General features: G+C 45.4%; 1 protein-coding gene and 1 non-coding gene across 4 annotated transcripts in view; one reads left to right on the top strand and one right to left on the bottom strand.

The window, feature by feature from the left end:
- Positions 1-222: 222 nt before the first annotated feature.
- NCK1 (NCK adaptor protein 1) overlaps positions 223-24576 on the top strand; it is a 105140-nt gene continuing 80786 nt past the window's right edge. The window contains exon 1 of one of the 3 annotated variants that reach the window (XM_033212559.1): positions 223-360. The gene's annotated coding sequence lies outside the window, so the exon portion shown is untranslated. Of the gene's footprint in view, positions 395-543; positions 792-24576 lie in introns of those variants that run through there. The other 2 variants (XM_033212558.1, XM_033212560.1) reach the window with 2 other exon arrangements.
- Positions 20793-20899, bottom strand: LOC117084588. Its single transcript, XR_004437520.1, has one exon. It is a non-coding gene; the product is annotated as a U6 spliceosomal RNA (small nuclear RNA).

Genomic DNA, 24576 nt, shown 5'->3' with positions numbered 1-24576 from the left:
AGCAATCGCAGAGGGAAAAGCCAAAACGCTTCTGGTCAGGCCCGACGCTTCTCACCCTCTAGCTCGCTTCGCCCCGCGGCGCAGCCTCCGCTCCCTCCACACCACGCACGGCGCTTGATTGACATGTGGGCCGGCCCAATCCCAGTGCGGCACAGACCGCTGTCGCATCAGGGACCGGGAAAGGGGGCGACTGAACCTATCAGATTGGGCCGAGAGTGGGTTTCCTGCCCGCACGGATCCGCCTGCCCACCGCGCGTGCCCCGCCCCTCTCCCGAGAGCTACGCGTCGGCGGCGGAGCGCAGGCCTCGTGCCGTTACGGCCATCACCGCGGCCGCGGTGGCGTCCTGGAGCCCTCCTCAGGTGAGCTGGAGCTGCCCGGCTCGGCAGCAGGAAGGTGAGACGGCCTTGCTGGCAGGCAGACACACATCCACCCCCCTTCAGTCCGCTGTCCATCCACACAGCCTGTTACTCGCTGCGTTGCTTCCTCTTCCCCGCTGAGTTAGCCCCGGGGGCGCCGTCTGCAGGCTCGGAGCTGAGCCGGAGGGGGCGCGGAGGCTGCTCAGAGGGTCCGAACTTATGCACCGGGATTCCCCGAGGCCCTCGGGCCATTGCCCCGGGGAGGGCTACCCCGCGGCCTCCTTGTCAGCCCCTGGAGCGCTGCGTCGGGGTGAGAGCCCGGGCGGCCGTCCCTGCGAGGCTGGGAGGTCGAGTGTGCGGCGCGCTGGCTGACTTGTCTGTTTTCTCCTGAAAAAGACCTTTTGCTAGCTGTGGCGTAATCCGAGGCCGGGAAGGTAGGGACGTGGTAGGAGGAAGGGCGCTCTCACCTCTAGCGCGAGAAGAGGGGAGGCGGCAGGCTGCGCGGTGCTGCGGGTGGACATCTTCGGGACGCGACCTCGCCCCTCCCCCCACCCGCCGGCCGTTTTCTAGTCCGGGGCTGTGACTTTAATCGTCTGGACCTGCTTCAGATTCGTACGCGAGTTGCTGGGGCTGTGAACTTTTGACTTGAGTTGTATATATGTTTGGTTAAAAAAAAACCATTTCGATAGGTTTTGTAACTTTTCTTCTAAATTAACATACAAGTTAAATTCGCCGTTAGAAGCTCAGGAAGCTGAGTTTTGTTCAGGACTGAGGACGTAGAAACCGTAGAAAGGCTCTCGGAGTCAAACCGATGAACTTGGAGTCACCTGAACATAATTATACACGTTAGATTAGGTAAGAAGCCCTAGAAATTAGGAAAGAATGAGGTTAAGGAGAATTTCCTAACCCTTCTTTGGGTGGGGAGCAAAGCAGCTCAATGTCCCCCCAAAACGGGTAAGTGTTGCTAGGAGGTACTCATTTTAAAAATCTTACTTTGTTAGACTTATGACAAACCATCTATAACGATTTCTTCAGCACCTGGAAACCAGTGTGCCTAAACTCTCAGCATTCAGCGAGGTCACACAGTAAACGGAGAAATAACCTAGGAAGAAAGTTTTGTTCGGTAATTGTCAATAATATTCTTTCTTTTCTTTTTAAAACACTTTATTTTCTTGTGGTAGTGAAGTCAGTGATGTTCTTCAATAGGCATCCCATTCACAACTTGATAGTAATATGCACTGGTTGGTAAATGATACTTTCTTTTCATCTTGACCACAAACTCTGAGACTTCTTTGGGAAAATTGTGATCTGTGGGAATTGTCTTTAATATCCATAACCATAGTTTGCAGAGTGTTCAGATCTACTCAGCTGTTGGCTCATGTATTAAATTTTAAAATGTGTACTTATTTTTCCAGGCATTGTCTTTTGTCCAGGTTTCTGCAGTGCTTTCAGGTCCAACTAAATAAAATTTGAAACCTACGTGTAATGTTGGCCCGGCGCGGTGGCTCACGCCTGTAATCCCAGCACTTTGGGAGGCCGAGGCAGGCGGATCACGAGGTCAGGAGATCGAGACCAGCCTGGCCAACATGGTGAAACTCCGTCTCTACTAAAAATACAAAAATTAGCCGGGCGTGGTGGCACGCGCCTGTAATCCCAGTTGATTGGTAGTCTGAGGCAGGAGAATTGCATGAACCCGGGGGTCGGAGGTTACAGTGAGCCAAGATCGCCACTGTACTCCAGCCTGGCAACAGAGCAAGACTCCGTCTCAAAAAAAAAAAAAAAGAAAATTACGTGTAATGTTTTGTTAGATCCTGAAGGAGACCCAGGCACGGTAGTTCAAGCCTGTAATCCCAGCACTTTGGGAGGCCAAGATGGGAGGATAGCTGGAGGCCAGGAGTTTGAGATCAGCCTAGGCAATATAGTGAAACTCTGTCTCTAAATTAAGAAAATTAAAAAAAAAAAATCAAAAAGGAAAATAATAAAAGAGATATGAAGTGATACTTCATGGTCTGGGTTTTTTTCTTTGCTTTTTTTTTTTTTTTTTTGAGACACAGTCTCACTCTGTTGCCCAGGCTGGAGTGCAGTGGCACCGTCTTGGCTCACTGCAACCTCTGCCTCCCAGGTTCAAGTGATTCTTGTGCCTCAGCCTCCCGAGTAGCTGGGACTACAGTGTGTGCCACCATGCCCAGCTAATTTTTGTGTGTATATATATATATATATTTTTTTTTTTTTTCTTTTTTTGTTGAGACGAAGTCTCGCCCTGTCGCCCAGGCTGGAGTGCAGTGGCACGATCTTGACTCACTGCAACCTCCGCCTGCCGGGTTCAAGCAATTCTCTGTTTCAGCCTCCCCAGTAGCTGGGATTACCGGCGCCCGCCACCACGCCCGCCTACTTTTTGTATTTTTAGTAGAGGCAGGGTTTCATCATCTTGTCCGGGTTGGTCTTGAACTTCTGACATTGTGATCCACCCACCTCGGCCTCCCAAAGTGCTGGGATTACAGGCATGAGCCACCACGCCCGGCCTGTATTTTTAGTAGAGACGGAGTTTCACCGTGTTGACTAGGCTGGTGTCGAACTCCTGACCTCAAGTGATTCACCTGCCTCGGCCTCCCAAAGTGCTGGAATTACAAGTGTGAGCCACCGCACCCGGCCTATATTCATTTTTCAAAATTCTTCTAGAGTTTTACCTTTTTATTGCTTTGTACTTTTACTTTGTATTATTTTACTTTTTCACCATTGTGTTTTTCAAAGCTGAAGGTATATATGATGTGATTATTATAAATCACTTGTTTGGAAGACTTAGTGAATACAGATACAGTTCATTTTTAAAATCATGGTTTAATAATTTTTAGAATTTATAACATAGAAAAATACCAAATATTCTTTATCTGCACTAGAAAATTAAATGATTATTTCATTGATAAGTAAAATTGAAGGGAACTTTTAAAATCACTGAGCCTTTAACAAATTCTCTATAAATACTGTGATGTTAGGAAGACGACAAGGCTAAATATGACATTTAAAGATTTAAGACAACTTTATGTCTTGCTGATCCTCACCTTAAACTCTAGTGAAGATAGAACTGATAGTCTTCCTGTCAAAACTGATTCCATATGCTGACTTTGTTTTGGTGACATTACCATGCTTTCAATTGCCCAGACACAAACTTCAGTGTTATCTCTATGCACATAACAACATTGGCTGATTTTTGCCAGCCATTTTTATCTTTGAACTACTCACGGGCCTTTAATTGGATTTTCTACTTGGTTTTTCTCTCTAGTTAATATGGCTTCCTAAACCTTAGAATTATGCTTCAAACATCCTTCACTTTTCAGAAACCAGTGATAACTCTTATCTTCAGAGTATAGTTCAGAATTCATAGCCTTCTAACAGTCTGCTCAAATCTGTTTTTCTGGGGCCAGCACTATTTCTTTATAGGAGCTGTCCACTCTCACCTAACCAATCTCTAATTATTTACCCTTTGTATTTTTCTACCTTCATATCATTCCTTTTTCTTTCTTTCTTTATTTCCTTCCTTCCTTCCATCCTTCCTTCCTTCCGTTCGTCCGTCCTTTTTTTTGGTCTCGCTCTGTTGCCCAGGCTGGAGTGCAGTGGTGCGATCTCGGCTCACCGCAACCTCTGCCTCCTGGGTTCAAGCGATTCTCCTACCTCGGCCTTCCTAGTAGCTGGGACTACAGGCATGCGCCACCACACCTGGCTAATTTTGTATTTTTAGGAGAGACGGGGTTTCTCCATGTTGGTCACGCTGGTCTCAAACTCCCGACCTCGGGTGATCCACCTTCCTTGGCCTCCCAAAGTACTGGGATTACAGGTGTGAGCCATTGTGCCCGGCCTCTTTCCCTTTTTTTTTTTTTTGAGACGAAGTCTCGCTCTGTTGCCCAGGCTGGAGTGCAGTGGCTTGATCTCAGCTCACTGCAAACTCCGCCTCCCAGGTTTACGCCATTCTCCTGCCTCAGCCTCCCGAGTAGCTGGGACTACAGGCGCCCACCACCTCGCCCGGCTAGTTTTTGTTTTTGTATTTTTTAGTAGAGACGGGGTTTCACTGTGTTAGCCAGGATGGTTTCGACCTCCTGACCTCGTGATCCACCCAAAGTCTTGGCCTCCCAAAGTGCTGGGATTACAGGCTTGAGCCACCGCGCCCGGCCGTTTTTTTTTTTTTTTTTTTTTTAAATTTGAGGCATCTCACTCTGTCACCCAGGCTGGAGTGCAGTGGCACCATCATCTTGGCTCACTGCAACCTCTGCTTCCTTGGTTCAAGTGATTCTCCTTTGTCAGTCTTCTGAGTAGCTAGGATTACAGGTGCATGCCACCACCCCTGGATAATTTTGTATTTTTAGTAGAGATGGCGTTTCATCATGTTGGCCAGGCTGGTCTTGAACTCCTGACCTCAAGTGATCCACATGCCTCGGCCTCCCAAAGTGTTGGGATTACAAGCGTGAGCCACTGCGCCTGGCCAGGTTGCCTAGTCTTGAAACAATTTTTTTTCTCCTAAATTACCAAGTAGCAGATGAAGTAAAATTTTGTTGAAGTTTCGCCTTTGGTCCTTTGGTGCAGCCTTCCAAATGTTTTTCCTGTTCCCCATGTTGCTTGCTTATTCTCTTTTCTTTTTCTTTTTTTTTTTCTTAACAGGGTCTTGCTCTGTTGCCCAGGCTGGAGTACAGTGGCCTGATCACAGCTCCTTATTGTAACTTGAACCTCCCAAAGGCCAGGGTTATAGGTGTGCATCAGTGCCTGGAAATTTTTTTTTTTTTTTTTTTTTTTGCAGATATAGGGTCTCACTGTGTTGTTCAGGCTGGTTTTGAGTTCTTGGCCTCAAACGATCCTCCCACCTTGGCTTCCCAAGGTGCTGGGATTATAGGGGTGAGCCACTGTGCCTGTCCTGTTGCTTTCCTTACCCCTTGTTATTTTAGTATTCCCTTGGTTTTTGATCTTATGTGGACTCGTATCATAGAATCAAAGAATTATTGCTTGAATGTTGGAATCCAACCTTGTGTATTATAGATAAGGAAACTGAAATACAAATAGACTAGATGCACCAAAATTCAAAAATTTAGTGATGGAGTCAGAACAAAGACTCTAACCTTAATCTTCTAATGTAAATTCTGTGTATTTATGAAACCATACTACTCATCTGTTGTAATTTTGCATTATTTGCCTCAAATTATTTTGCATTTTGTGTATTTATGCCTTCTCATAGATTGAAAACTTCAGGGCAGGGGAACCTTCATATTTACATTGTGAATTTTTATTTATTTATTTATTTTAAGACAGTTTCACACTTTTTGCCCAGGCTGGAGTGCAGCGGTGCTGTCTCGGCTCACTGCATCCTCCGCCTCCCGGGTTCAAGCGATTCTCCTGCCTCAGTCTCCTGAGGAGCTGGGATCACAGGTGCCCGCCACCACACCTGGCTAATTTTGTATTTTTAGTAGAGACGGGGTTTCACCATGTTGGCCAGGCTGGTCTCAAACTCTTGACCTCAAGTGATCTGCTCACCTCGTCTTTCCAAAGTGCTAGGATTATAGGTGTGAGCCACCGCGCCCAGCCTTACATTGTAAGTTATTTAAACAATGTTTAAAGTCTGTATACAGTTTTTTCCCCCATGCTTGTTAGATGTATTAACATCATTAACAAAAATAATATTGTCATGTTTACCGTTGAGTTTTTTTTTCTTGAGACGGAGTCTTGCTCTGTCACCCAGGATGGAGTGCAGTGGCGCAATCTCGGATCACTGTGCCCTCTGCTTCCCAGGTTCAAGGGATTCTCCTGCCTCAGCTTCCCAAGTAGCTGGGATTACAGATGCCTGCCACCATGCCTGGCAAATTTTTGTATTTTTAGTAGAGACGGGGTTTCACCATGTTGGCCAAGCTAATCTCCAATTCCTAATCTCAGGTGATCTGCCTGCGTTGGCCTCCCAAAGTGCTGGGATTACAGGGATGAGCCACCACACCTGGCCAGTGTTTACCATTGAGTTCTATCATCTACTAAAAAATGAATCTCTTACAGGTTTTACTACTGAAATTTAGTTTGTCTTTTCAAATCTCTTGATAATGCAAATTAATCTTTGGAGGCCTTGAATGTGGATACAGAACAATGTAATGGTTTAGAGGAAACCTGGAGGGCTTATCATATAACTAAATGCAGTTATCTAGTTGTAATGTTCTTTTTCTCTTTTTTGAGTGTTAGAACTGTAACACTTTCACGTTTTGCTACTTGTTGTCCTCTTGTTCATCTGTCAGGAACCATCAGTTCTTGTTGAGCAAGGCAAGACAAAATGTCTTGTTGAGGCCGGGTGCGGTGGCTCATATAATCCCAGCACTTTGGGAGGCTGAGGCGTGTGGAGCACTTGAGTCTAGGAGTTTGAGACCAGCCCGGCCGGCATGGTGAAACCCCATCTCTACTAAAAATATAAAAAAATTAGCCCACTCTGGTGGCGCATGGCTGTAGTCCCAGCTACCTGGGAGACTGAGGCAGGAGAATGGCTTGAACCTGGGAAGTGGAGGTTACAGCGAGCCAAGATCACGCCATTCCACTCTGGCGTGGGTAACAGAGCAAGACTCTGTCTCAAAAAAAAAAAAATTTATTTGTTCCGCCAGGCCTGATGGCTCACTCCTGTAATCCCAGCGCTTTGGGAGGCTGAGATGGGCGGATAACTTGAACCCAGGAGTTCGAGACCAGCTTGGCCAACATGGTGAAACTCTGTCTCTACTAAATACAAACATTAGCTGAGTGTGATGGCGAATGCCCGTAATCTCAGCTACTCAAGAGCTTGAGGCAGGAGAATCACTTAAACCGGGAGGCGGGGGGTTGTGAGGTCGTGCCACTGCACTCTGGCCTGGGCGGCAGAGCGAGATTGTCTCAAAAAAAAAAAAAAAAAAGAAAAAGAAAAAGAAAAATCATTTGTTCCATTTGGTGAGGTAGAGTGCCTTTTTATGTTTGTTACTTCATGTTTATTTTCCTCTTAACTGTATAAAGTTTCTGTAACAGAAACAATGTAGGGTTGCCTTGGTATTTTTCTTATGTATATGTAACGATAGTAGAATACTGTAAGACAGCATAGTCTCTGAAGGTAAAATCTCTCTGAAGGGAAAGGAATGCTTACTCTTTTGGTCTGTTTTTCATTTATTTTTTGATTGTTAATAGTTGCTTTTTCTATTTGTTTAAATTAGCAGCTGAAAAAAACTGTTAAAACACTGATTCTCTTGTTTCTTATTCCTGAAATTGTAAGTAATAATTGCTGAATTGGACATAAATATGGTATGGATAATTTTTACTTTTGTTCGAACAGCCAGTTGAATAAAACAAGCAGTGAGAATATGTGGAAATGTTTAAAAGAATGGATGTTTCTCAAAACATTTTTTTTTAAAAAGAATCATCCTGGCCGGGCACAGTGGCTCACGCCTGTAATCCCAGCACTTTGGGAGGCCAAGGCAGGTGGATTGCTTGAGGTCAGGAGTTCGAGACCAGCCTGGCCAACATGGTGAAACCCCGTCTCTACTAAAAATACAAAATTTAGCCGGGCGTGGTAGTGCATGCCTGTAATCCCAGCTACTTGGGAGGCTGAGGCAGGAATCATTTGAACCTGGGAGCCAAAGGTTGCAGTGAGCCGAGATTGTGCTGCTGCACTCCAGCCTGGGTGACAAGGAGAGACTTCATCTCAAAAATAAATAAATAAATAAATAAATCATCCTTTTCTTCCAAAAACTTTAGCACATATTTTCATATCATGTTAGTATGTAGATCAACTCAAATAATAGATACAACAAAGATTGTAATATGCTATGTACCTTTTAATTATTGCAGCTGTATTGCAGAAATACTTTATTAATAGGGCTGGGCAGTTTTCTTTAGAAATGTTTGATCATTTGCAAGTACTACATGCTCTTGAATAATGTATTTCTATTTTTAGAAACATTTAGAATATTTAGTGTACAACCTCTGTCTCCCAGTAATTCTGCTGCCCAAGGAAATCAGTTACTTTTATTTTTTATTTCTTTTCATTTCTTAGCTGTATTATTTAAAAAAAAAAAAAAAAAAGGCCTGTGAGGTCTTGCATGATTTGGCTTTTGCCTACTTCTCACTTCATCTCTTGCTTTTGTGTCTTTCCTCTTATTTTTTTTTGAGACGGAGTCTTGCTCTGTTGCCCAGGCTGGAATGCAGTGGCCAGATCTCAGCTCACTGCAAGCTCCGCCTCCCGGGTTTACGCCATTCTCCTGCCTCAGCCTCCGGAGTAGCTGGGACTACAGGCGCCCGCCACCTCGCCCGGCTAGTTTTTTGTATTTTTAGTAGAGACGGGGTTTCACCGTGTTAGCCAGGATGGTCTCGATCTCCTGACCTCGTGATCTGCCCGTCTCGGCCTCCCAAAGTGCTGGGATTACAGGCTTGAGCCACCACGTCCGGCGTGTCTTTCCTCTTTTAGCCTTGAATACTTTAGCCCTTTTTTGCTTTGGTGTCTGTGATCATGCTCTTCCCTCAAGGCAGATGGCTTCTTTAGGTTAATTAATCAGCATTAAGTTTGGCTGCTAGTATCAGACAGATGCCAAATATTCATTTCTCTGACATTAGAGAAATCCAGGGTTGGCATGGCATTCATTTATTAAATGTTATTTCTGACTTGTTTTTCTAAGACCACCAGAGCGGGCGCAAAGGAACCAGCGACTAGGCAAGGGTAGGAGCAAAACTGCAAGTTTATTTTGGTCACCTAGCTTCAGGGGAAGAAGGTGGGTAAGGAGAGGTCTGTTGGCCTCCGGCAAGTGAGGCCCACAGAGTTCTCCATGCTGCTCTCGGACGGAGTTCCGGCAGTCCCCACCGCAGTGGGGAAGCTGGGAAGTCCGCGCGTGGCACTGGTCCCGAGCGGCTTTTCTGGGAGTGGGAGGGCGATAGGCGGGGCACAGGCGTGTCCGGGGGCGTTCCGCAGGTGCGACCAGGTAAATCTTGGTCTCTTCAGATTGACGTCACCTGGCGCATGCCCAGTTGGTCTGCACCTTCCCGGGCGTCAGCTGCATTTTCCCGCGCGCGGGAAAAGTTGGGGGGGATGAAGAACCCGGAAGTGCGCCATCTTGCCTCCGTTCGTCCAAACAGTCCAACCTTTTATTGGTAATAGTGATAAAGGGGCGCCGTGGTCTGTCTGGCTACTTCCTGCTGTTAAGGGGCGTCGTTAAGGTCGGGGTCCATGGTTGGCATTTGGACGTACGGATGAAGAATAAAATAAGGCACAGTATTAGTATAGGAACGAGGTATGGAAGCATTTGTCGGAATATGGGCAAAACCCAGAAGGAAGGTCCCGGCAAGGTTGGGGTGTTAAGGTTTTGTATCTCAGTTTTTATTTTATTGAGGGTTTGAATGTTAGTGTCTACTAGGCCTGACTTGCTAACATAATAGCAGCACTCTTCTCCAAGGAAGAGACAAGTGCCTCCTTTTTCAGCTGTAAGCAAGTCTAGGGCTCGCCTGTTTTGGGCAGCTACTTAGGCTATTGAGGTAGTTCGGCACTGCAGGGAGGCCAGGCTTTCAGCTGATTCCAATAACGAGGGGAAAACAGCCTTTTTTTTTTTTTTTTTTTTTTTTTTTAACGGGGTGGCGTAGTGGCATGGAAAGTTGCTGGAAAAGCTCTGCTACTTCTGCCTGGCTGTATAAAGTTAGACTGGGGACCAAGGACACGGGGACATAGAGGGATCAGTTAATGGCTGTATGGTTAAGAGTTTAGAGAGAGATCAGTTGCACGAGAAATAGCCTTCAATGGGGCTGTTTGGCCTCCATTGGGTGCCTGAGTATGATTACCTCAGGATGAATTTGGAGTTGAATAACGGAAAGGAAGGATTGGGCAGTTTGGATTTCTGGTATAGTGGCGCCTGGAGTGTAAGTGAATTGTGGGATGTTTGACCAGTTGTGTTGAAGGCCATGGGCAGGGGGCTGCCACTAGGTGGGGCCTTCTAAAGCCTCACAGAGGAAGCAGTGGGAGAGATTGGTTATATTCACAGTGTAGGTTAAGTCTAGCCTTTGGCAGATAAGTGCGAGCCATGAGAAAGGGTCTCTATTGTGTGGAGAGAAGTTTGATGGCCTTAAGGAAGGCAACTGGCAGAACTATGTACTACTGAGTGTGTTCGGCTGTCTTGTGGCCAGTTTCAGTGATGAGAAAAAAATTGCCATACAGTAGGCGGACTAGCAAAGGTCTGAGTGTATGAGTGAAACAGCAATATAAGTATAAAATGAGACTTCGTTTTCCGTGTAGTCACGGAGTGTCCCTTGCCACTGGAGATGTTCAATGAAAGTTAGGAGATGGAGAACCACTGCTCTGGACTATTGTCTGGAGGTAGATATGGGTCTGGGGTTATGTATTGAAAGTCTGATAGGTTTATGTAGAAGATGGTGAGAAAGCGAGCTAAGCGCCAGGGGTCAGGGAGCATGAACTAGTTAAGAAAGTTTTGTAAGTTTGAGGGAGTGGGGGAAAGTTGAACTGATGTCCACTGATTGTTCCCGGTGGGGGCCCTCTTTAGCTGGGAATGAGGAACAAGTGTGCAGAGTAGTTGTTGGCCAGGCAGCAATTAAGGAGTGGAGTTTTTCGTGGGGTGGATGGCTTTCCGTCTACTCCTACTACAGAGATATTGGATGGAAGGCTAGGTCCAGAGAAGGACGGCAAAACAGAATAGGTAGCCTCGCTGTTGATTAAAAAAAAATTGATTGTCTTACCCGCTACCAGGAGAGTTACCCGCGGCTCGGCGAGGGTGATGGGGGTCCCCGAGTCTCGGCACCTTCAGTTGTCGTCGTCCAGATGTAGGAGCTGGAAGGAGCTCCCAGGATCCTGGGAAAGGGGGTCACGTGGAGACGCAGCACCTGTTCTCAGGGTGGGGCAATCAGACTTCCAGTGTCCTCCCTGCTGGCAAGCAGGGCAGGGGTTGCTGGTGGACGAGGCTTAGGACATTCATTGGCCCAATGTCCTGACGCCTTGCACTTATGGCAAGGCTGCATTGGGGCTCGGGGACCTTGCGGACACCTGTTGGCATAGTGTCCTGCCTTGCCGCACTTATAGCAGGCTCCTTTCGTAGCCTTGGAGTCTGCGGAGTGTGTACTCTCTGGTCTGGGGTTACAATTGGGCTGTAAAGCCGCTGCTAGGAGTTGGGCCTTCTGTTTGAGGCGTGCCTGTCGCACTGCCTCAGCCGTCTCCTCTCTGGAGTTACAGACCTTAAAGGCTAATTTAACCAGATCTTGTATTGGTGCCTGAGGACCATCCTCTACCTTTTGAAGTTTCTTATGAATGTCAGGAGCTGATTGAGAAATGAAATAAGACGCCAAAATGGTGGCCCCTGTGGGGGAGGCCGGATCTAACCGGGTATATTGGGTTAGAACCTCAGTCAGCCTATTTAAGAATGCGGCTGGATTTTCTTCTGGATTTTGTATAATTTCTTTTATTTGTTAAAATTCACAGTTTTTTTGAGGCTGTTTGCATACCAGCCAACAAACACTGAACCATTATGTCTCGCCTACGGCGCCCAGGCTGGTTTGCTTGGTAGTTCCAGTCTGGGTCTGCCGAGGGGACTGCTTGCTCCCCTAGTGGGATGGTGGCATCAGTTAAATGTAGTTGGTTGGCGTGCTGCCTGGCGGCCACTAGGATGCGCTCTTGCTCCTCAGGGTTTAGGGTGGAGGTTAGGATAACCTGGAGGTCATGCCAAGTTAAGTCATAAGCCTGACAAAGATATCTAAATTCCTTTATGTAAACGGTGGGATTAGCTGAGAAATCCCCTAAACGCTTTTCAATTTTGGAAAGATCGGCCAATGAAAAAGGGACATGTACTCTGACTACCCCCTCCGCCCCAGCCACCTCTCGCAAAGGCGCTAACACTGTAGGAGGGTGTGGGGCAGGAGTGGAGGCATCAGCAGGGCACTTAGAGCGGGTGTGTGCAGAGACAGGAGACTCAAGACAGCCAGTGGGTGCCCCGAAGGAAGCACGGGACTGAGTGGATTACTAGTAGGTAAGGAATAGGAAGGAGGAGTCCGGGCGAGGGAGGAGAAGTATAGGGCGGAAGTGAGGGAAACCCTAGATCCTCCGGCTGAACAGAAAGGAATGAAGACTCTCTTTTTCGGGTTCCTGTGAGCCGGCGTCCTTGGCTAGCATAACTTGGGCCGAAGAGCACCGGCTACACAGGTCGGGACGAGAGCGTAAGGCCCAAAAGCCTTGTATGTACGTAATTTCGGACCACTTGCCTAACCGCTGGCAGAAATTACTGAGGTCGGTCAGAACATTGCGATCTAGGGTGCCCTCCGGTGGCCACTGAGACTGATTGTCTAGTTTGTATCGGGGCCACGCCACAGTGGAAAGGAAAATTAACCGCTTCCTCCTAAGGTCTTGTTCAAGCTGTAAGGTTTTTAAATTGGCTAGGAGGCACCCCAAGGGGTGCTCTTTGGAAATTTGGACTGGGGGTTTCCCATTTGTTTCCTCTTTACCGACAACAATGGACCCAATGGACATGGGAATGGATCCCTGCCTGCTTCAAAGCGTCCTTTGGAACCAGCAGAGACAGACGAGAGGCTCTTGAAGCCTAAGTGGAGATTACCTTCAGGCGGACGTCTCCGTCCTGAACGGTCTCCCGAGCCACTTGGTGGCTCCAAATGGACCCCGGACCTGCGCAGGATTTCTGGCCGAGGGAGGTAAAGAGGAGACAAGGGCACTTACCCCAGAGAGGCCGTGAGAGTGAGGGAAGCGGGTCTCAGGTCCTGGTCCGTCTGCGGCGTGGAGCGAGGAGGAGGAGGAGGCTCCCCAGGCCCTGGGGGCCCCGAGGAGGGGTCTCCTCCCGGGTTTCGGCACCAACTGACTTGTTTTTCTAAGACCACCAGAGCGGGCGCAAAGGAACCAGCGACTAGGCAAGGGTAGGAGCAAACTGCAAGTTTATTTTGGTCACCTAGCTTCAGGGGAAGAAGGTGGGTAAGGAGAGGTCTGTTGGCCTCCGGCAAGTGAGGCCCACAGAGTTCTCCATGCTGCTCTCGGACGGAGTTCCGGCAGTCCCCACCGCAGTGGGGAAGCTGGGAAGTCCGCGCGTAGCACTGGTCCCGAGCGGCTTTTCTGGGAGTGGGAGGGCGATAGGCGGGGCACAGGCGTGTCCGGGGGCGTTCCGCAGGTGCGACCAGGTAAATCTTGGTCTCTTCAGATTGACGTCACCTGGCGCATGCCCAGTTGGTCTGCACCTTCCCGGGCGTCAGCTGCATTTTCGCGCCCGCGGGAAAAGTTGGGGGGATGAAGAACCCGGAAGTGCGCCATCTTGCCTCCGTTCGTCCAAACAATTTCCAGGTGTGTGTATGTGTTCTGCTCTTGTAAATTCTGCAATAAAGATCTTTGTATATAAGACTTTACTTTTTTTTTTTCCTTTTGATTAATTCCTGTTGTGGATCCAATGAAAAAGCTTACCAATTTTTTTTAAAAAAATTGTTTAGTCTGGGCATGGTGGCTCATGCTTGTAATCCTGCACTTTGGGAGGCTAAGGTGGGAGGATGGCTTGAGGGTAGGAGTTAGAGAGCAGCCTGGGCGATATAGCAAGAGATGGCCTCTACAAAAGTAAGAAAAAAATTTAGCCAGGTTTGGGTGTGAGCATCTGTAGTCCTAGCTACTTGCAAGGCTGGTGGGAGGATTGCTTGAGCCCAAGAGGTAAAGGCTGCAGTGAGCTGTGATCGCGCCACTGTACTCTAGCTTGGGGGACAGAGTCCGACACTGTCTAAAAAAAAAAAAATACAAATTTGTTTAGAGAAGGTATCGTTAAATTTTTATTGAAAACTGAAAAATTTAAATGTATTGAATTTTTATATTTGTAGATATATATGTAGTCATCACTCAAATCTAGATGTGGAACATTTTTAGTGTTCGAAAAGGCTCTCATGTCAGTGTCTCTTATCCTCTCAAAGGTAATCACTATTCTGTCCTCTTATCAGCATAAATTATTTTTGCCTGTTTTTGAACTTTATATAAACGTAACTGATACGGTTTGGCTGTGTCCCCACTCAGATCTCATCTTGAATTGTAACTCCCACAATTCCCATGTGTGGTTGGAGGAACCTGGTGGGAGGTCATTGAACCATGGGGGTGGGCCTTTCTCATGCTATTCTTGTGATAGTGAATAAGTGTTGTGGGATATGATGGTTTTTAAAACGGGAGTTTCTCTGCACAAACTCTCTTCTCTTGTCTGCTGTCATGTGAGATGCCATGCCTTTCACCTCGTGCCATGATTGTGAGGCCTCCCCTGCCATGTGGAACTGTAAGCCCATTAAAACTCTTTATTTTGCAAATTGTCCAGTCTCAGGTATGTCTTTATCAGCAGCATGAAAATGGACTAATACAGTAAATTGATACCAGTAGACTAGAGCGCTCCTGAAAAGATACCCAAAAATGTGGAAGCAGCTTTGGAACTGGGTAACTGGCAGAGGTTGGAACAGTTTGAAGGGATCAGAAGAGGACAGGAAAATGTGGGAAAGTTTGGAACTTTCTAGACTTGTCGAATGAGTGCCCAAAATGCTGGTTGCTGTATTGACAATAAAGTCCAGGCTGAGGTGGTCTCAGATGGAGATGGGGAACTTGTTGGGAACCAGAGCAAAGGTGACTTGTTACGTTTTAGCAGAGAGACTGGCGACATTTTGCCCCTGCCCTAGAGATCTGTGGAACTTTGAACTTGAGAGAGATGATTTAGGGTATCTGGTAGAAAAAACTTCTAAGCAGCAAAGCATTCAAGAAGTGACTTGGGTGCTATTAAAGGCATTCAGTTTTACAAGAGAGGCAGAGCATAGAAGTTCGGAAAATTTGCAGCTTGATAGCACAATAGAAAAGAAAATCCCATTTTCTGAGGAGAAACTCAAGCTATCTACAGAAATTTGCATAAGTAATGAGGAGCTGAATGGTAATCCCCAAGACAATGGGGAAGATGTCTGCAGGGCATGTCAGAGGTCTTCATGGCAGCCCCTCCCATCAGAGACCTGGAGGCCTTGGAGGAAAAAATTGTTTTGTGGGCCAGACCCAATGTTCCTGTGCTATGTGCAACCTAGGGACTTGGTGCCCAGCATTCCAGCTGCTCCAGCCGTGACTGAAAGGGGCCAGCATAGAGCTTGGGCTGTGGCTTCAGAGGGTGCAAGCCCCAAGCCTCGGTGGCTTCCATGTGGTGGTGATGCTGCAAGTGCATAGAAGTCAAGAATTGGGGTTTGGGAACCTCCACCTGTGTTTCTGAAGATGTATGGAAATGCTTCAATGCCCAGGCAGAAGTTTGCTACAGGGGTGGAGCATTCATGGAGAACTTCTCCTAGGGTAGTGCAGAAGGGAAATGTGGGGTCAGAGCCCCCACACAGAGTCCCTACTGGGGCACCACCTAGTGGAGCTGTGAGAAGAGGGCCACCATCCTCCAGATTCCAGAATGATAGATCCACTGACAGCTTGCACCACGTGCCTAGAAAAGCTGCAGACACTCACTGCAAGCCTGTGAAAGCAGCTGGGAGAGAGACTGTACTCTGCAAAGCCACAGGGTCAGAGGTGCTCAAGACCATGGAAACCCACATCTTGGATCAGCGTGACCTGGATGTGAGACATGGAGTCAAAGGAGATCATTCTGGAGCTTTTAAGATTTGACTGCCCTGCTGGATTTCGGATTTGCAAGGGGCCTTTAGCCCCTTTGTTGTGGGCAATTTCTCCCATTTGGAATGGCTGTATTTACCCAGTGCCTGTACCCCTATCTTATCTAGGAAGTAACTACCTTGCTTTGGATTTTACAGGCTCATAGGCAGAGAAGGGGCTTGCCTTGTTTCAGATGAGACTTTGGACTATGAACTTCTGAGTTAATGCTGAAATGAGTTCAGACTTTGGGAGACTATTGGGAAGGCATGATTGGTTATGAAATGTGAAGACATAATATTCGGGCAGGGCAGGGGGTGAAATGATATGGTTTGGCTGTGTCCCCACCCACATTTCATCCTGAATTGTAGCTCCCACAATTCCCATGTGTGGTGGGAGGAACCTGGTGGGAGGTAATTGAATTGTGGGGGTGGGCCTTTCCTGTGCTTTTCTTGTGATAGTAAGTCTCACGAGATCTGATGATTTTTAAAAACGGGAGTTTCCCTGCACAAGCGCTCTTGTCTGCCGCTACGTGAGACATGCTTTTCACTTGTGAGGCCTCTCCAGCCACATGGAACTGTGAGTCCATTAAACCTCTTTCTTTTGTAAATTGTTCAGTCTTCATTAGCAGCATGAAAGTGGACTAATACAGTAACCATACAGCATGTATACCTTCTTGTGGATGGCTACTTTTGCTTAACATTGTATTTGTGAGATTCATTTATGATGTAGGGTGCAGCCATAGTTCCTTTTCAATGATGGTAGTATTCCATTGGATGAATATAATGTAATTAAAAAAAATTGGACATTTGGTTTTCAGTTTTTGACTATTGTGAATAAAGCTGTTGTCAACATTTAAAGTTTAAAAAAATTTTTAAAAAAATTTTTTTGAGATGGAGTCTTGCTCTGTCACCCAGGCTGGAGTGCAGTGGCGCAATCTCAGCTCACTGCAACTTCCACCTCCCAGGTTCAAGTGATTCTCCTGCCTCAGCCTCCCAAGTAGTTGGGATTACAGGCACTCGCCACTACACCTGGCTAATTTTTGTATTTTTAGTAGAGATGAGGTTTCACTGTGTTGGCCAGGCAGGCTGGTCTTGAAGTCCTGACCTCAGGTGATCCATCCGCCTCGGCCTCCCAAAGTGCTGGGATTACAGGCGTGAGTCACCGCGCGTGGCCCATTTACAGGTCTTTAATGAACATACACGCTCATTTCTTCTGGCTGGTATTGTATACGCATTGGAGTAGAATTGTGCTGTCTTTAGCAGTTTTTGAACTTGCTTGATCTGGCCCTCTATGGCTGATACATAGTAGTTTCCTGGCATTTCTTCCTTTCTGATAAAACTAGCGACTCCCTTTGTCTTTCTGCTGTGTTAAATCTTTTTTTTCCCTTTCCATGAATCATGTAGTGTTTTTGTTTGGTTTTTTGTTTAACCCCTCCATTTGATGGAGTATATCATACAATAGATTCCTGTGGAAGACTGAGATCTTGCATTAATGAAAACTTTTTTTTTTGTTTTCATGCTTGATTTGGTTGGCTAAGGATTCTAGGCTGGAAATAATTTGCCTTCAGAATTCTGAAGGCCTTGCTTCATTGTTTTCTAGCATGTCATCCTTTTGAGAAGTCTGAAGATATTCTAATTCTTGAGTATAAAAATGTTTTGCTTTTCTGGAATTTTGTGTTTCCTATATTCTGAAATTTCATAAGGTTGTAGCTTGGCGTTACGTCTGTTTTTAACATTTTTTTCTGGATATTTGTGTACCTTCTGAATCTGTAAAATTCATTAGTTCTGTGACATTTTCTTTAATTATTTTGCTGACAGATGTATTAGTCTTTGAGCACTGTCATAACAATACCACAGACTGGGTTTTTTAAACAACAAATATATTTTTTCACAGTTCTGAAGAGTAGAGTTCAAGAATAAGATGTGGCTGAGTGTGGTGACTCATGCCTGTAATCCCAGTACTTTCGGAGCCTGAGACGGGGAGATCACTTGAGGCCAGGAGTTTGAGACCAGCCTGGCCAACATGGTGAAATCGCATCTCTACTGAAAATACAAAAACAGCTGGGCTTGGTGTGAGTGCCTGTAGTCACAGCTACTTAGGAGGCTGAGGCAGGAGAATCACTTGAACCTGGGAGGCAGATATTGCAGTGAGCCGAGATCATGCCACTGCACTCCGGCCTGGGCGACAGAAGGAAATTCCATTTCAAACAAATAAACAAAAAAGAATAATTGGCTATCAGGGTTAGTTTCTGATGAGGCTTCTCTTTCTGACTTGTAAACCACTGTCTTCTTGCTGTATCCTTACATGGGTTTTCAGTGAAGAGAGATCTTTTTTTAATTGGATTAGGGCCCCATCCTATGACCTCATTTAGTCTTCATTATCTCCTAACAGACCTTATTTCCAAATACAGTCACATTAGGTGTTAGGGCTTCAACATAAGGATTTGGAGGGGGGGAGAACAGACACAGTTCAGTCCATAACAATGGTTTTCTCCCTGTTCTTTTTCCTGAAACTTTTGTCATTTATTTGGGTCTCTTAGGCTAGTTTTCTAATTTCTTTTTTTCTCCTATTTTCTACCTCCTAGTCTTTTCCTCTGTTTTATTTGGGACATTGCTTTATTTCCCAAGCCTTCTGTTGAATTTTTTATTTTTGTTGTCAAGATTTTGATTTCCCAAGAGATTTTTTGTTTTCTTAAATATTTCTTTTTATATAGCATCTGGTGTTTTTTCATGTTTCATGGATGTGATCTCTTCTCTAATTTCTGAGCCTATAAATGACTTTTTAAGTTTTTTTGAGACAGAGTCTTGCTCTGTTGCCCATGTCCAAGTGCAGTGGTGTGATTGGGGCTCACTGCACCTCGACCTTCCAGGCTCAAGCGATCCTTCTGCCTTGACTTCCTGAGTAGCTGGGACCATGGGTGCACTACCACACCTGGCTATTTTTTTTTTTTTTTCCAAGTAGAGACAAGGTTGGGATTACAGGTGTGTGCCACCACCACATCTGGCCTAAGTGACTTCTGTAAAAATATTTTTTCTCCTTGCAGATTGTCTTTTTTTGTTTGTTTGTTTTGTTTTTTTTGAGAGAAGGTTTCACTCTGTCACCCAGGCTGGAGTGCAGTGGTGCAATCATGGCTCACTGCAGTCTTAGCCTCTCTAGTTTCGGCCTCCCAGCCTCAACCTCCCCAGGGGAGATAATCCTCCCACCTCACCTTCCTTAGTAGCTGTGACCACAGGCAAGCACTGCCATGCCCAGCTAAGTTTCGTATTTTTTGTAGAGACAAGGTTTTGCCATGTTGCCCAGGCTGGTCTCAAACTCCTGGGCTCAAGTGAACCTCTCGCCTTGGCTTCCCAAACTGTTGGGATTACCAGTGTGAACCACTGTGCCTGGCCGCAGACTGTTTTTTTTAAGTTGACTTTTCTCCATTTGTTTTGGTCTCTAACTTGTATGTCAGTCTTACTTCAGGTATCAGTAATGCTTGGGTGATTGATAGCTGAAAACCCTGAATTGATTGGGATTTACAGATTTTGAATTTCATTATCCAAGTGAGCATTTTTTTATTTTGAGAAAACTCTGATGTCCAAATATTTCCTATCAGGTCACGTTCATGAGGGAAAACTCAGTTTGCTTGAAGGTTGAAGGATGGCCACTAGTTTTTTGTTTCATTTTGGTGTGCAGGATCAGACTGTCATTCCCCTATTTTTGATAGAGTACTTAGACCTTTAATTATACCTGGTGATTCCTAGTTCAGGGACTCTGAAAAAAACAAAAGCAAGGCTGGGCATGGTTGTTCACACCTGTTAATCCCAGCACTTTGGGAGGCTGAGGCGGGCAGATTGTCCGGACCCCAGTCATTCGAGACCAGCCTGAGCCACATGGTGAAACCCCATCTCTATAACAAATACAAAATTTAGCTGGATATGGTGGTGTTCGCCTGCATAGCCCAGATACTTGAGAGCCTGAGGTGGGAGGATTGCTTGATCCCAGGAGGCGGAGATTGCAGTGAGCCAAGATGGAGATTGTGCCATTGCACTCCAGCCTGGGTGACAGAGTGAGACCCTGTCTCAAAAAACAAAACAAAAACCAAAAAAGCCTTTCTGGAGAATAAACCAACAGACTTCTGTTACTGAGAGTGGGTAGCCAACCATCAGGTAGATTTGGGTAACTTCTAAGGATGTGTCTGCTTCTCAGGCAGCTTTCACCCAGTCTTCCTTAATTTATTCTTCCATCCAGTTCAGGCAGTACCACCTGGTGCTGCCAATTCCTGTGTGTTTTGAGGATTCCAAGAAATAAATTGGGGTTTTCAACTCAGGGTTTAGGCTTCACCCTTCTAGAATTTACTAAGTGAGTTAGTTACCAGTTGTCCATCTTTTAGCTTCTAAAATTTTGTTGCTACTGTTTGCTTGTCTGTATATTTTGCTCTTGTGGGTTAGTTTCTTTAAAGAAAACATTTATGTATTAAATCCACTGTTTTAATAATCACCTCTCCAAAACAGTTATTTTTACTGCCCTAAGATAAGAATGGTTTTTACATTTTTAAAGGGCTGGAAAAAAAATGGATATATGACAGAGACTGAAGCCCACAGAGACTAAAATATTTACTTTTCTTTTTAACAGAATGAGTTTGTTTACTCTGTCCTTGTTATAAAGTTCCTGATTTCCTTTAATAAAGCTGTTTTTAAACTACTACTACTTTTATTCCTATAAAGAAGCTTCAATTTGTAATACTGAAACTTCCTGAAGCCATCTGATTTAGTCTAATGCATATGATGGAAGTTACAAGTAAAAATTGCTAGGATATACTCTGCCCTCCAAGGGATGAGATACATTTTTTTAAAAATTTAAAAATATGGAACACTTCACGAATTTGTGTGTCCTCCTTCCGCAGGGGCCATGCTAATGTTCTCTGTATCAATCTGGTTTTAGTATATGCGCTGCTGAAGTGAGCACAAGATACTTCTTTAATAGAAAATCTTAAAGAGTAGGAAAAGCAAAATGTTGAAGAAAGAAATCACAGAACACATAATGTGTATACGCATGCATTGTTCTTGTCATCTAAGTGCAGGGCATAGGAGGCTCATATACTTTAAAGAGGGCTGATTTTTAAAAAAAGGCTCATTTAAAATATGATTTGAGCCTATTCTTTTGGACCTACAACTGCCCGTTTCCCCATTCTTCATAGTTAGCAAATCATAGCTGCGGGAATAAATTGGCTTTAGGTAAGAAGCTGAGGCAGTAATGTACATATATTTATATATACATATATGTGTGTGTTGTTTATTTGTATATTTTCCCGTGATGTCAGAGATGAGAGGGATAATTAATGTGGGTCATGTGTTATACTCAATTACATTGTTCAGGAAATAGAGTAAAATGTGTTTTTAAGTCTTGGCTTCCAGAAGGCTCAGGTATGTTTCATCTTAATAGTATAAGCAATCTAATTTCTAGTAATTATAAAAGCCTTGTTGTATAATTTTGTTTTTCTTTCCTCTAAATGATGTCTTTGTCATTTATTGTTATTTTTAGACTTTTGTTTGTTTGTGAGACAGGTTATGGCTCTGTCACTCAGTTGGAATGCAGTGGCATGATCTTGGCTCACTGCAACCTCCACCTCCTGGGCTCGAGCAATCCTTCCACCTTAGCCTCCCAAGTAGCTGGGCTATAGTCAGGTGCCATCATGACTGGCCAAGTTTTGTAATTTTTGTAGAGATGGGGTTTCACCATGTTGCCCAGGCTGGCCTCTAACTTCTGGGCTCAATTGATTCACCAGCCTTGGTCTCCCAAAGTGCTGGGATTTACAGGTGTGAGCCAGTGTGCTTGGCCAGTTTCTGTGAACATGTAAATTCATGCACAATTGAAAAAAAATGGGATCGCATGCCATACTTTGTTTTCTAGCTTGGCTTTTATAAACATCCTTCCGCATCAGCGTATGTATAAATCTAAAGGTTTTTTTTTTTTTAACCCAAAAAACTTTGCCTATTTTGTTTCTGTTATAAAGTTCCTGATTTTCTTTAATAAAGCTATTTCTCCTTTTATTCCTACAAAGAATATGCTTTTTTTTTTTTTTTTTTTTGAGACGGAGTCTCGCTCTGTCTCCCAGGCTGGAGTGCAGTGGCGTGATCTTGGCTCACTGCAAGCTCCTCCTCCCGGGTTCACGCCATTCTGCTGCCTCAGCCTCCCAAGTAACTGGGACTACAGGTGCCCGCCACCTTGCCTGCCTAATTTTTTGTATTTTTAGTAGAGACGGAATTTCACCATGTTAGCCAGGATGGTCTTGATCTCCTGACCTCGTGATCCGCCGGCCTCGGCCTCCCAAAGTGCTGGGATTACAGGTGTGAGCCACCGCGCCCGGCCACGCATTTTTTTTTTTTTTTACGTGGCTAAAAACTTCATTTTTTTCTCATCTCTAGTATGGGAATAATACTTAAAGGATAGCTGAAAGGCTTCAGTTAGAATTTACGAATCAGTGTAACTGCTAAGCAGTGTTTGGTACCCATGAAGAGCCTGTCTGGATCTCCCTTCCTGCCTAAGATCAATTTCTAAATGTAAAATAACTGGTTTCGAAGATACAGATGTTTATTTAAAATGTTGCTGACTGTTGCTAAACTGCAATCTGGAAAAGATTCCAATTTATACCTTTACCACAGGGTTTCTTTATTTTTTTCTTTTCTTTTCTTTTTTTTTTGAGACGGAATCTGGCTCTGTCTCCCAGGCTGGAGTGCAGTGAAGCTATCTCGGCTCACTGCAAGCTCCGCCTCCCGGGTTCATGCCATTCTCCTGCCTCAGCCTCCCGAGTAGCTGGGACTAGAGGCGCCCGCCACCACGCCCAGCTAATTTTTTGTATTTTTCAGTAGAGACGGGGTTTCACCATGTTAGCCAGGATGGTCTCCATCTCCTGACCTCGTGATCCGCCCGCCTCGGCCTCCCAAAGTGCTGGGATTACAGGCGTGAGCCACTGCGCCCGGCCACCACAGGGTTTCTTAACTGTGTTACCATTCTTTCTAATCTTTGCCAGTATGGTAGGCAAAAAAGGGACAAAACTAAAAGGAGAATTAGGCAAATCCGTAAGCATAACATGAGATATTTCAGCGTGCCTCTCTAATTAGAATAATGAGACAAAAATATATGAAATATTTAAACACTGATTATCAAATGAATCTGATTGACATGCATTAAACGTTTCACCTAATACCTACAGAATGCAATTTTTTTTAAGTGCCTATGAAAGTTTTTCCCAAATTGACACATGCTAGACAATAAAAAAGATCAAAAATGATCAATTCTTGAGTATTTTCTGACATGTTGGAATTAAGCCAGAAATGGGTTACAAATAAAACTAGAAAATTGTCAGCTGTTTGAAAATAAGCAATATATTCCTGAGTAATTCGGGTATTAGAGAAGAAATAACATTAAACTATTTTGAAAAGAACCATGAAAAGAAAAAATGAAAATATAGTATAGCTTAAAGAATGTGTATAGATGGCCGGGCTCGGTGGCTCAAGCCTGTAATCCCAGCACTTTGGGAGGCCGAGACGGGCGGATCACGAGGTCAGGACATCGAGACCATCCTGGCTAACACGGTGAAACCCCGTCTCTACTAAAAAATACAAAAAACTAGCCGGGCGAGGTGGCGGGCGCCTGTAGTCCCAGCTACTCAGGAGGCTGAGGGAGGAGAATGGCGTAAACCCGGGAGGCGGAGCTTGCAGTCAGCTGAGATCGGGCCACTGCACTCCAGCCCGGGCGACAGAGCAAGACTCCGTCTCAAAAAAAAAAAAAAAAAATATGTATAGAGCCATGCTTAGAGGAAGAGGTACAGCCTTCAAATCTATACATGAGAAAGAATGAAGGCTAAAAGTAATTGAAAGGACTTCTAAGTAAAGGTGTCTCAGTGAAAGACGCATTTACAGCCGGGTATGGTGGCTCACACCTGTAATCCCAGCACTTTGGGAGACCGAGGCGGGCGGGTCACGAGGTCAGGAGATCCAGACCATCCTGGCTAACATGATGAAACCCCGTCTCTACTAAAAATACAAAAAATTAGGCAGGTGTGGTGGCAGGTGCCTGTAGTCCCAGCTACTCTGCAGGCTGAGCCAGGAGAATGGCGTGAACCTGGGAGGTGGAGCTTGCAATGAGCCGAGATTGCTCCACTGCACTCCAGCCTGGGCGACAGAGCGAGACTCCATCTCAAAACACACACAAAAAAAGACATTTACTTTTACTCCCTTTGATAGCCCAGCAAGGTGACAGTAAAGGATACTTTTAGAAGATTTGAACTACACAAGTAGAGAGAATGAAAGAAGAGACAGTAACAATAAAATTTGGAAATTGGAAAGCAAGTGAACTGATGATAAACTTCTTAGTAGACATAAAAATGTTCAATCCTGGCCGGGCGCGGTGGCTCAAGCCTGTAATCCCAGCACTTTGGGAGGCCGAGATGGGCGGATCACGAGGTCAGGAGATCGAGACCATCCTGGCTAATACGGTGAAACCCCGTCTCTACTAAAAAATACAAAAAACTAGCCGGGCGAGGAGGCGGGCGCCTGTAGTCCCAGCTACTCGGGAGGCTGAGACTGGAGAATGGCGTAAACCCGGGAGGCGGAGCTTGCAGTGAGCTGAGATCCGGCCAC

The sequence above is a fragment of the Trachypithecus francoisi genome, unplaced genomic scaffold (genome assembly GCF_009764315.1).
Source record: "Trachypithecus francoisi isolate TF-2019V2 unplaced genomic scaffold, Tfra_2.0 Lachesis_group0, whole genome shotgun sequence".
NCBI lineage: Eukaryota > Metazoa > Chordata > Mammalia > Primates > Cercopithecidae > Trachypithecus > Trachypithecus francoisi.
The sequence above is the reverse complement of the archived record's forward strand: the minus strand, read 5'-3'. Positions and strand labels throughout refer to the sequence as shown.